Source organism: Mytilus galloprovincialis, chromosome 8 (genome assembly GCF_965363235.1).
Source record: "Mytilus galloprovincialis chromosome 8, xbMytGall1.hap1.1, whole genome shotgun sequence".
NCBI classification, from domain to species: Eukaryota; Metazoa; Mollusca; class Bivalvia; order Mytilida; family Mytilidae; genus Mytilus; species Mytilus galloprovincialis.
The window spans coordinates 32965899-32978563 of NC_134845.1; positions in this window are offsets into that span (position 1 = coordinate 32965899).

Sequence of the window (12665 nt, forward strand, 5' to 3'; positions counted from 1 at the left end):
CGGTTATCTATAGTTGTTGATTTCTGTGTCATTTGGTCTCTTGAGGAGTGTTGTATCATTGGCAATCATACTCCATCTTCTTTTTTTATATTCAGATTTTGGCATTTTTCTTTATGATTTGAAGTCGCAGTCGCACCAACAAAAAAGTAAGACATTCATCAATTTTGAAAACCTTGGCGATGTGCCTCCAATATCTAAATGTAGAGCTTGTTTGCTTCTAATTCTTGTAAATATAGTCTGATATTCAGAAACATGCCTCTGACTCACAAACATGTCTGTTATATGTTCCAAGACCGATATAACAACGATTCACAATAATAATAACACATAAATAAAGTGAGGTTCTAATGTCTTTATTAGGATCACACCTTATAATTAAGTTGTATAATTTGTCTATTCGCAATCAGTATGAATTGATTTGTCACGTAAAACCACACGAATACATTAGTATTATGACATTAAAAACAACAAATATTTACAAAAATTATGATCTATTCAACTATGTCATTATAGGCTGGTGACTAAGAACAAAATAAGGAATGAATAACTACCTCTTACGTTCTTGTCGCTCTTAAAAAAAACACAAAAACAAACGAACACAAGTAAATCAATGTGTATACCAACCCTTTGATAAACAAGTAAGATGGGCAAATTGCCAACACTTACGTAAATCTTTATTTCGAAAATAAAAAACATATTGTATTTTAGAATACACACAATAATATAGGTTGTGTCATAATGCCAAATGTAAAACATACAAAAAATAAGAGCTATATTTCTTTAAACAAAATTTTTATAATTTACACAACACTAGGGACAATTTCAATAATGCATCACTAACGCTCAGTCGAAGTCGAGGTCGAAGTTGCACACTCGGAGAGAGAACACAATCGGTAAACAACAGATAAGCCGACTTTCGTCGTATCTAGTATTCTATCTTTTCTAGTATTTGGAATAATTGGCTAGACATCGCAATGCATCCTCTGTGAGCCAAAGTTTACACCCAGGTATACCACCTCCGTGGAATATTGTTTTTCATCTAGTATTTTCGCTATATATATGCACAATGTATCAATTTCTACATCTTTTGCATGATCTTACGATACTGGTAACTGTATGCATGTAATGTATCTGTCTTTCTTAACATATTTTTTAATATTCTGAATTTGTCGTGATATGATCTCTTATTTTTAGGCTAACAATATTTGTTTTGGCGTTAATATAGAAATTTCAATATCATATACAGGAAAAAATATTAATGTTTAAACGCAACGTTGCACGTTTTTTGTTTACTAATTTCCTTTTTTAACATGTTTTCCCCCTTCTATTTGTAATGTCCTTCCCTTCAATTTGTAATGATTATCCGTTTTAGACATAATTTACATGTTAAGTAATAAACAAGGTAAAACGCATCAGTTTATTGTATTCGGGAAAGGAAACATACGAAAGAGAACACAATTCAGTTATATTTCTGTAATAAATTTATAGGAAAAACAAGGTAAGACACATCTATAAGCAAAATTCTTCTAAAGATTAATATGATTTTTATATGTTATCAAAAAACTGAACGTCACATAGTTATAATATTTGCACCAAATTACAAAGATTTTATGAAAACCGTTCTAACAAAGTAATTCTTATCACAAAACACATAAGAATTGAATAGTTTTATCCTGGCATTTTTTTATTTATTATTTTGTACTATTGTTTTCATGTTTTTATTGGACAAGAAGTAAGGGACTAGCAAGCGGGTTCTACCTTTGGTTTTGAAAGTAGTACATGTACACATTCTTGTAATTTAGTTAAAACGTTGCCACTGCATAACCCTACATCGTCCAGTGCACCTTTTTAGTTAACTATACGGTATTCATATGCTTATCATTGAAGTTGGTAAGGTAGTAATAAAAGTATGTGCTGACATGGATCAGAGAATTTAAACAATGAAATTGACATTGTTTACCAATATTTTGATCAGTTTTATCATTTATCCCTTCATTGTATCATCAAGAGAAAAGACAAAACACCACAGGAGTAATAATCCTTACTCTGCAACACCATAAAGTGCATGGTTGAAATATTACGATTGATTGTATATATAGGTATTCCATTTATTCCTTCGTGTAACTTAGTGAACGTGAGAAACACTATCAGCTATCCTCTTCTGCTTAGATCCATTAATCGTCTTCTTCAGTATACGAATAGGACAACCAGTGTCCATTCGATTAATGTGTATTGAGCTGTTTACTTTTAGTTAACTTTCCTTTTTAATTTTTCCACGGAGTTCGAAATGTATTTTAGAAGTTTTGGTCCTGAATGCTCTTCAACTTCGTACTTTATTTGACCTTTTTCACTCTTGTAATTCGAGCGTCACTGATGAGTTTTTTTGTAGACGAAACGCGTTCCTGTCGAAAATAGAAAATTTTAATCATGATATCTATCAAAAGTTTATTTACATGAACAGTGAAATTATTATTGATAATTTCCATGATAACATTTACAAAGAATATTTCGAAAGTTGCCTAATAATTTTTATATCAATTTAAACATCTTTTATATTGTCTAATTAGCTATCAAAAGGTACCAGGCTTTTAATTTATTACGCCAGAGGCGCGTTTCGTCTACAGTGACGCTCAGATCAAAATAGTTATAAAGCCAACCTAATATAGGTTTATTGCATTCAAGATGTCGTATTTTATTTGTTTTCATCAGAAATTAATAGTTGTATCTTTATTTCTTCCAGTGTAATCTACCAGCTTTACAAAGTAAGTGAAGTTGGTAACTATCGCCATGAAATATATATTCAAAAATCCAGTTATAACCCGATAACCCGAATGACCTAGCTTGCAAATTCGTATCATACTGAATAAAAGACACCATAAATATATATAAATAATAAGTACAAGATAGTTAGGCAACAGCCTGAATCTCACAAATATTTATATTTAAGCAATGTGAATTCTGACTTAAACTAGAAGTCAATTCAGGTGCCTTAATATGGGTAACGTGTCTGCACTAAACTCAATATAACTTGATAAAAGGGCATACCAAACAGAACATACAAAAAACACAAATTTAATGTGCATATTTATTAAACATAATCACCAAACTCTTATGAAATGCAATAAGAGCGGAGAAACGATGTTTGAACTGTTAAACATTTTTATTGAACACTGCACCATGTAGAAGGCGTCAGTCGTACTTTGAGTCGTAGGCGCTAAATGATTTTTAAAGATTGATAGTGATATTAAGTTGTTGGCAGATGGTACTACATTGCAGTAACTTTACTTTCCACTATATAGATGATCTTCTCTCACTTAATAATTCAAATGTGGTAACATCTATCCAGAAAACATTGATTCAACAGTTGCAGTTCAGTCTGTCCCATCCATTGACTCAAAATTAGCAATGAAGATCGCTTAAAAACACAACTTTACGACAAAGAGATAGTCTCGGATAAAAAATTGTGAACTCTCCATTAATAAGTAGGAACATTCTTGCAGCGCCTACTTACCAAATATAAATATCACGTAGGTGATTCGTTATTCAAGGGCTTTTTTAATATTATTTCCTTGATAGAGGTTTGCTGCTCACAAGCTATTAAGCTATTTTGAATCAATGTTTAATTTATTTACAGCCACAACTAAAAGATGTTATCACCGTTAAACTGGCGATAGGCGGAAGTGAGAATATCGACTGTAGCAATTCGGAATGTACATATATCTCTGATTGAGATTAGTTACATGTATTTTTTTTTTTAATATTTTTATAGATATAAACCATACTTGCGTCTGAAAATTTATACTCTCATCACTTTTGACTAATCAATATCTTCATATCGAGCTTTAGATAGTTGTATATTTTTGACGAATATAATATTGACTTATCTTTGGCAAGCATAGAGAATGATATAATAAGGACCATCTAATACGAAAATTTATTCACAATTCGAATACAATGCATATGCATAAATCGCTGTCTTTCAGATATCATTTTGATGATCAATTTATCAAACCAAATATAATTCAAACAGCTGATTTCTACCGTTGATAAATGAGGCATGGAAGGGGTAAAATAATGGTATAGATTTAGTGAAAACATTTCGCAGATATTTAATGTATCATCCAGTGAAAACCAATGAATGAATTCCTCCATTTCATTACTATCAAAATATGTATTTTGAGTTTATTAGTAGATTCTGTTGGTGCTTCCTTTCAATATTCTATGGAGAGATATGGTGAAACTACTTTAAAAAGTGCATAAAAAAAATCCCCGAATTGGAATGATGCTCATATAGACAAATTCCATTTGCAAGAGTTAGACATTGGTAATCTTTATGTATATCCTTATGCAAAAAGATATAAGGTACCAGGTTTATAATTTAGTACGCCAGATGCGCGTTTCGTCTACATTAGACTCACCAGTGACGCTCATATCTAAATATTTATAGAGCCAAAGATCAACATTTGTTTTCTTATGAATTAAAAAAAAATTCAAGTACTACCTGTGTTCTAATATTTTATACTAAATAAATTATTATATTAACATACCTATTGAACATGTGGAAGCTTTATGAATTTGGTGCGTTTGAAAAAAAATCGTAATCAGCAAAGCTCAAAACAAACAATTTGAAAGGCAAAAATATATGGATACTTATATTCTTAGTTTAGTTTAGACATATTTATTTTTAGTGGATTGGGAAACAATTTATTGCACCTTATATAAATCCCTTTACACTTTGCGGGTGCGAGGGCTGCCTTGTAGCGGCATTAGCGTGCTCCTTTTCAAAATCTACAAGGGTGTCTTTAACGTGCAAGAGAAATAATTCTCTCTTTAACACGGGTCAGCCATTGATCGTTCCCTTCCGACGGAGTATAATCGTTTCCTCATCAAGACCATACTCGCAAATGGTGTCAAAAAGTAAATCACAAAAATACTGAACTCAGAGGAAAGTCTGATCTGAAAGTCCATAATCACATGGCAAAATCAAATGACAAAACACATCAAAAACGAATGGACAAGAGCTGTCATATTACATCAAATGTAGAAAATGATGCTCAAGGGAGAGCCGAAAATTAAGACCCTGAAATTTTCTCCCTTCAACGACACTTACATACTTGCAGGGATATACGAACAATATACAACAGTGTTGTTTGCTGGCTAAGACTATAGACGTCTCATAATAATATCATGTTCTGGTTAATGGTATCATTGTTTTCTTTCGTGTTGTTATATTGTTTCAGTCCCATTCCAAATGGAGCATGGTAAACATAACCAAAGTTGAAATTCATCATTAACCGTAAGTGTATTGGTTGCTATGAATATTAAACAGTCGCATAAAATTCCATTATATTGTGAACGATGTGTAAACAAAAGAAACAGACATAATAGTTGAAAAAGTCAAAAATAGGGGTACAGCAGTCAACATTGTGTTATAATATCAATCACTAAGATAACAAACAAATATGTAATAAAGAAGCACTTTAAATCTCGGATTTTGTAAATAATAATTTTTTTTATTGAAAGATTCGTTTAAGTTTAAATGTTTAAAAATTAAACTGTAGGTACCAAACATTGCAGTAATTGGATCTGGTGGAGAACTGTGTGCTGTAGTTGGAATGTGTGGTGCTATGGTAGCATTGAAAGACTTGGGAATTTTAGATGGTGTCATATAAATTGAAGCAGAGTAGACATATACAAAATAATAGGCAATTATGATATTTAGACTTCTACGAGCAGGGAGTAAATTATCACTGATATATAGTCGAAATACCATACTGAGGAAAAGTTTTTATTTAATAGAAATCGTGTGTTGTTTCCAGCTGTGGTCTTACTTTATAATTTTCCATTTTTTTCTCTAGGTTTTAAACGATTTATCTGTTTAGTAGACTGAAATACCAACAAAAATTGTGTGTTTGTTTTCTCCGCGCTTTACTAGCTATAATATTTCATCACGACAGAGACGACTCGAATGGAAGTGTCTCACAGTTAAGATATTTTGTTCTTGATTACGAAAATAACAGTTTATATTTTCTTTATTGTTTCGATTTCAGTAGTATTTATTAATTACTTACTATATTTTGTCGACATGAGATTGAGTATCATAAAAGAGGGGCAATATATACAAAAGGGACAGTCAAAAGAATGTGGAATTAAAATCCCGCAATTGGAACTGTCTAGTCATTTATATATTTTCATTATTTTAAAACATGCTTCTGATAGTATATTCATTTGTTATTCTTTAATAGTAAACACATAAAAATATAACAAAAAGATAGCAAAATAATTAAAAAGAAAGAAAAAAACAGATATAGAAATATTAACCCCCTCCCCACCGAGTTCACATGTTATAGGACTAGGCACTGTCGTGTGTGTATTCAATTTGAAACTTTAGTTTTGTTTTTATTAGTGATACGAGGCTGTCAATGTAGCTGAACAATGATCACACCTTTCTCATACTGTTTCTGAAGTCTTTATTATAAAACTGTTGACTGTACACTGTTTGTTAATTTAGTCTAAACCTCTTTTACCATTCTTATTGTCGAATTGTTAGCATCTTCTTCATTTTAACTCTGAACGGTAATTGTCTCTTTGCACTCCTTATTTTAATATGCTATGTAAAAGGCAAAACTATAAAAAAAACAAAAAAAAAAACAAAAAAAAACCCACCGAACTCCAAGGAAAATTTCTTTCATTATGTGTTTATTTTGTAGATTTATCATTACTTACTATATGGTTTCACCAATTTTATCTCGAATCCATATGGAATCATAGAAAAGTTGGTCTGATCTGACTTCCAAACCATTAATGATTCTGTAATGAGGAGTACCCAAATTGCATCCATGTTGAAATTTGCATCGTCAAAAGTCGAATAGTAGAGCATTCGTTTAATTTCCTCAAATATTTCGAATTATGCTTACTCTTCTTTTTTAAGAAATGGATACTTGTAACATATTGTATATGCAAATTTTAGATAGATGACGTTTTGATGACGTCGCATGGTTTCATTTCTGTACATTTTTCTTTTTCAGTAAACACTGCATCTGTTGATAAACACTGTGAACGTTTTGTGTATATCGAAATATTTTCACCTATGTTGAAAGACGTGCATAGTATCAAATCATAAAAATACCAATTGGTTAGTCTCTAGATTTCTGTTGCTATTTTTTCTAAATAGGTGCAATTTGAGTACTCGGTGCAATTTGGGTACCGTTACGTTAGTTCTACATATAAGTAAAAAACATCTGTTTAAACGGAATCCGGTAAGGGCCACATAAAAAAAAATATGTCGTCAATACTCCATTAGATGTTCTTATACGTGTAACATCACAAGTATGTTTAATAACGACATTCTATGTTTTAATAATGGCATCGTTTTTATCGTTATAACGACATAGCTATGTAAAAAGTGAAATATTGCAAAAAAGAAATTTTAGGTAGAAAAACATGTTAAATGTTATAGTGAACTATATCTTGACTTGGGATCATATACCGAAATGGAGTAATTTGGTAGAGCCGTTACAACATGCCATTACCTAACAGTAACAGATTGTCATGGTACTTATTTATTAGTTACTGCAAGTGTACTTATCTTAAACTAACATTATATATGTATGTGTTTGTCCAAAGTCATGAGCTTGTAATACACTGGTTGTCAGTTGTTAATGTGTAACAAGTTTAATTTTGTATTTAAATTAAATAGGACGTTAGGTTTCTCGTTTGAATTGTTTTAAATTTGTCATTCCTTTTATAGCTGACTATGCGATATGGGCTTTGTTCATGATTGAAGGCCTTACGGCTACCTATAGTTGTGAACTTTTGTGTCATTATATTATTATTTATTATATGTGGGATATTAGGTTCATAATCGAATAAATAACGTACACTAAATGTGTATCAGTAGCAGGTGTATCGAATTTGTTCAGGCATTTTAATCGGTATCAATCTTATGAAATTGAGGATGGAAATGGGGAATGTGTGAAAGAGGCAACAACCCGACCATAGAGAAGACATGTTATATTTGTTTAGATGACATTTCGCAGAGGTACATATGTATGGGGTAACAATTAAACGCTCGTTTACGCTACATTTAAGAACCGTTTTTGTTTTCAAACATCATTCCGAACTACACTATTTCCCTTATTATGAAAAGAAAAAAATACCTTTGGAGAATGACAGACTGTTCAGTCTGAATAAAAAAATGCAATAGCGGAAATATTCTTTTGATGATTGACGTGTACTCTGATATAAAATGTGATAAAAATAGGTTAATGGTTTTGCCGAATCTGATAGTAATATTTTCCTTGAAGAATAGATCCAGTGTTCACCTTATGAAGTATGTATGCCAAAGTATGGTACCAGTATAGATATGAAGCATTTTGGAAGCGAGTTCGATGGAGGTTTTATAACAAAATATAATATCTAATGATAATGAACAATTTCATTATTCATTATTGAATATTAAACATTCAAAAAAGAATTGTGGACGTACTTCGGCACGGTTTGAAAACAAGCAATTGTTCATTATCATGTCTATTTGTGGGATATTGAATGGTTTCATTTATTAACCTACTAGATGATGCATTTTTTTAATGGCATGTAATTGCTTTTTTATAGGAATGTGTGGTAGTGCTTAGGCGACACTGCTGGATTACCATCGAAAGGGTAATTGTATATTCTCTTGAAAATTTTAAAAGCCTATTGAAGTGAAAAGGCATTTTCAAATTGCACTCTTCACAGATGAATCTCATTTGAAAATGACATGTAGAGCATCTTAAACCAATTGTGTATTTGTATCATTAGTTATTGTTTTTTTTCTTTTGTGTCTACTGACGGACTTTATGAACGCAGCACCAAAGTAAATTTGACATTTTTCAATCAAATAATATTAATGATATATTTCACAAATTTATGATAAATACGAATAATTAATCATTCTTCCAACCTCACAGACAAAATTCGCTGTCAAACGAGAAACCAATGACATAGTTTTCCTTGTTGGACTAATGTGGTACACACTTACAGTGTTGTTTTCAATCTTCAGTATCGAGTATGGCCAACGTTGCCCCGTAGGACAGCTCCAATCTTGTTCGAATTGCTTGACAAAGGCTTCTGACTGTTCTACTGGTGATTATTTTGCCATTCCTGCAATACCAAAGACGTCCAGAGTAGGTGTCGAATTCGGAAGATGTCATCCTAAATGTGTTCAATGGGATTTAAATTTGGAGGAAGAGCAGGCAATTCAAGAACATTCTAATTCAATCAAATTGATAAAGTCGCGAGTCAGTCTATTGGTATGCGCACGTGCATTATCATGTTGGAAGGTCAATTGATTGAACTTTCCATTACGTCGAAGCTCTGGAACGACAAGCTGTTGCAATATAGATTTCAACAATATAGCGTCAAGCTGTTAATGTGCAATGACAATATCCATGCAATTTTTATTTTATTAATTTTTGTCGGAATGAGGGTTGTGTTTCTTAAATTCTAATTTGACAGGCTAACAAGTTATTGTTATATTTAGAAAGTTTATTTTTATTTACTAGTTTAAGTTAGTACCTTCAATAAAATCTATTCGGCTCGTTTAATTTTTATAGATTTTTAAAAAAAATATTTACTTTGATCCTTTGACATAAATATCAAAATTTCAAAACACCAAGAACCTGACACATTAACATATAGTTGTTAATTTCTGTGTCATTTTGGTCTCTTGTGGAGAGTGTCTCATTGGCGATCATACCACATCTTCTTTTTCATATATGCATTATCAGAAAAAAATGTTTTTTTATATAGCAGTTTGACAAACCCCAATTTTGATCATTGAGGAGCTTCACATATTTTCTTTTAAACAATGTATTTTGATTATAACGTTCATCTGATTTTACTGAGGTGCCCTGTAGTGTTATGTATCACATTAAGGAATGCACTCAGTGATTTTTTCGTCAACGGGGCTGACTATGTCTCTCTTAATGCAGATAAGTTAAGTCACTATATCTAATCACGCCTAACAGCAACCTTTTTCAATATCATTCATCAAAATATTGTATGTAGGATACTTGAAACAATATCAAAAGATAAATAGACAATGATTTCCTTGTAAATAATACATTCTTTTTTTTTCTTTTAAGTTTTCCAAAAAATGTATCCATTCCAATACAGTCTTGTCGTTTGTTGCTGTATATTACATTTATTCTTCGTTCATTGTTATGTACATCAGTCAGGACGTTAATGTCCTCGTTGAATTGTTTTTCAATTGTCATGTCATGTCCTACTATAGCTGGCTATGCAGTATGACTTTTCTCATTTTTGTAGGCTTTATGGTGACCAATAGTTGATAACTTCTAGGCAAGTATGCCTCTGGTGAAGATTTTTCTCGTAGGTAATTATACTACATCTTTTTGATTTTTATGTTTACGCTAAAATTGACTGATATTCTCATTTAGACTTTATGAAGTTTTTTTATAGCAGTTTTGTTTTCAAACTTGGCAACGCATCCTGATCTGTTGTTTTAAAATATCCTTTCTTGATCGTAAAGTATCGTCTTTTTCTATCTGAATTACTAGTTATAATTGGTACCATCATTCTGATGTTGTTTCGTCATGGTGCAATTTTGATAAAACTACGAAATGATTTTGATTTGATACACTAGGTGCATTGTTTCTATATTCAATCTTTCTTCATAAAAGCTTTATGTCAAACTCATTGTCGAATACAAGCTAGAATATCTCAAGTAAAGCTATAAGTATAGCTAAATCTGGAGTCTGTTTGAAGAATAGATAACAGGTACTTATCCCTAAACTCTAAATAATCATTGATTAAAGATTCAGATTGCATATGACTGTGAAACTGTTATTTTTCAAAAACATTTTTTTTTTCAAAATCTGATAGTATAATTCTCTTCATAGAATCAAGTTTACCGCCTCAAAGCAAATATGTTCCACACATAAGTTTGACCGTTTTACGGTCTTTATGTGCATGTCCAAAGTCAGTGGTAGCAGTTGGTTGCTGTTCATGATATTTGTCTGTCGTCAATTGTTAGGTTATAATCAGGCCATTAGTATTTTCGTTTACACTGATTCACAGTTTATTATGTCAAGGTCATCTAGCTTTAACTATATGATATTTGTTTCGCTTATTGTTAGAAGCCTTATGGTATACCATAATTGCTTGCATACACACAACTTTGATAATGGGAAGATAGTTGTCTCATTTACAATCAGACCGCTTCACATCCTCTTATCATTTCATCAAATCCATGATGATAATATTTGAGATACCAATACGGTTTTACGTGATCGTTCGTGTATTTCAGTCTTATTAATAGCAAATATTGGTGACATCTAGGAGTAAGACATTCTTTAGACTTATCAATATTTGTTCTGACGTTCTAGCTCTAAAAGTAATCAGGGTGAATATGCCGAATATGTTTGTAATATGTATGAAAAGATTTACGAAGTTATGCCGTAATCAGTGAGTTAAGAATATGTTTATTCCACACTGAAATTGATTTTTTTTTATTTTAGATGATGGAGCTAATTCCGTCACAAGGTATGGTTAAATTGTGCATCATGTACATCAAAGAAAATGTACGGCCTTATGTAAACCTAACCCTTTGTATTTGCAAGCTAATAATACGGTTTTCTGAAGCATGTTATATGAAGATCACAGTAGTATATCACTGTTAAAAAGTTATATATCGATTGAGAGAACACAACCCCGGGTTACAATGTAAATCTGAGGGAAACATATCAACTATAAGAGAGGAATACAACGAAACAATAGAAAAACTAATATGCATAAACAAACAACGCCAGCATACATAGAAACTGTTTGATAACAAATGCCATACTCCTGACATGGTACACGTCATTTTAAGAAGCAATGGTCAGTTAAAACTGATTTTATGACTAGCCCTACCCCCACTTATAAGACAATGATAAACAATATCTCTTAAACGACTTCCATATGTAACAAATGTAGAACAACAAAACCAAAAGTATTTCATTGATTTATGCACAACAGCCACAGTTTCTACATGGCGGAGTTAAAATAATAGAAAATACTAAGATGTAGTATGATTGCAAATTGAACCCCCCCCCCCTCAAAAAGACAACAAATGAAACTGCAATTAGGTACTATAGGTCACTGTACGGCCTTTAAGAATGAGCAAAGCCAATTTTGATTCACTCATAGGATCTTTGCATCGGAAATGAACATAATTTTAAAAACAATTGTTGGCATGATATGGGGTATATTCTTCTCACATATTTTATAATGTAATGATACTGAACCCCTATCGATTGGGATTGTGCTTGATTGTCATGTGATGAAGATATGATATTTTGATAGGTTTAATTGAGGTCGGTCTATAAAAGGCATGTCAGTAACTGCTAGTAGTCCTTTGGTAATGTATTTATAATGGTCATTTTGTTTAGTTTCTTTTGTTATCTATTCTGACATCAGATACAATATTCTTTTAAACTGAGTTTTACTAAACGTATTACTGTGTATACGAAAAAGAAGATGTTGTATGATTGCCTATGAGACAACTCTCCAAAAGAGACCAAATGACACAGACAATAACAGTTAAAGGTCACCGTACGGCCTTCAACGATGAGCAAAGTTCATATCTCATAGTCATCTATAAAAGGCCATGAAATAACAAATAT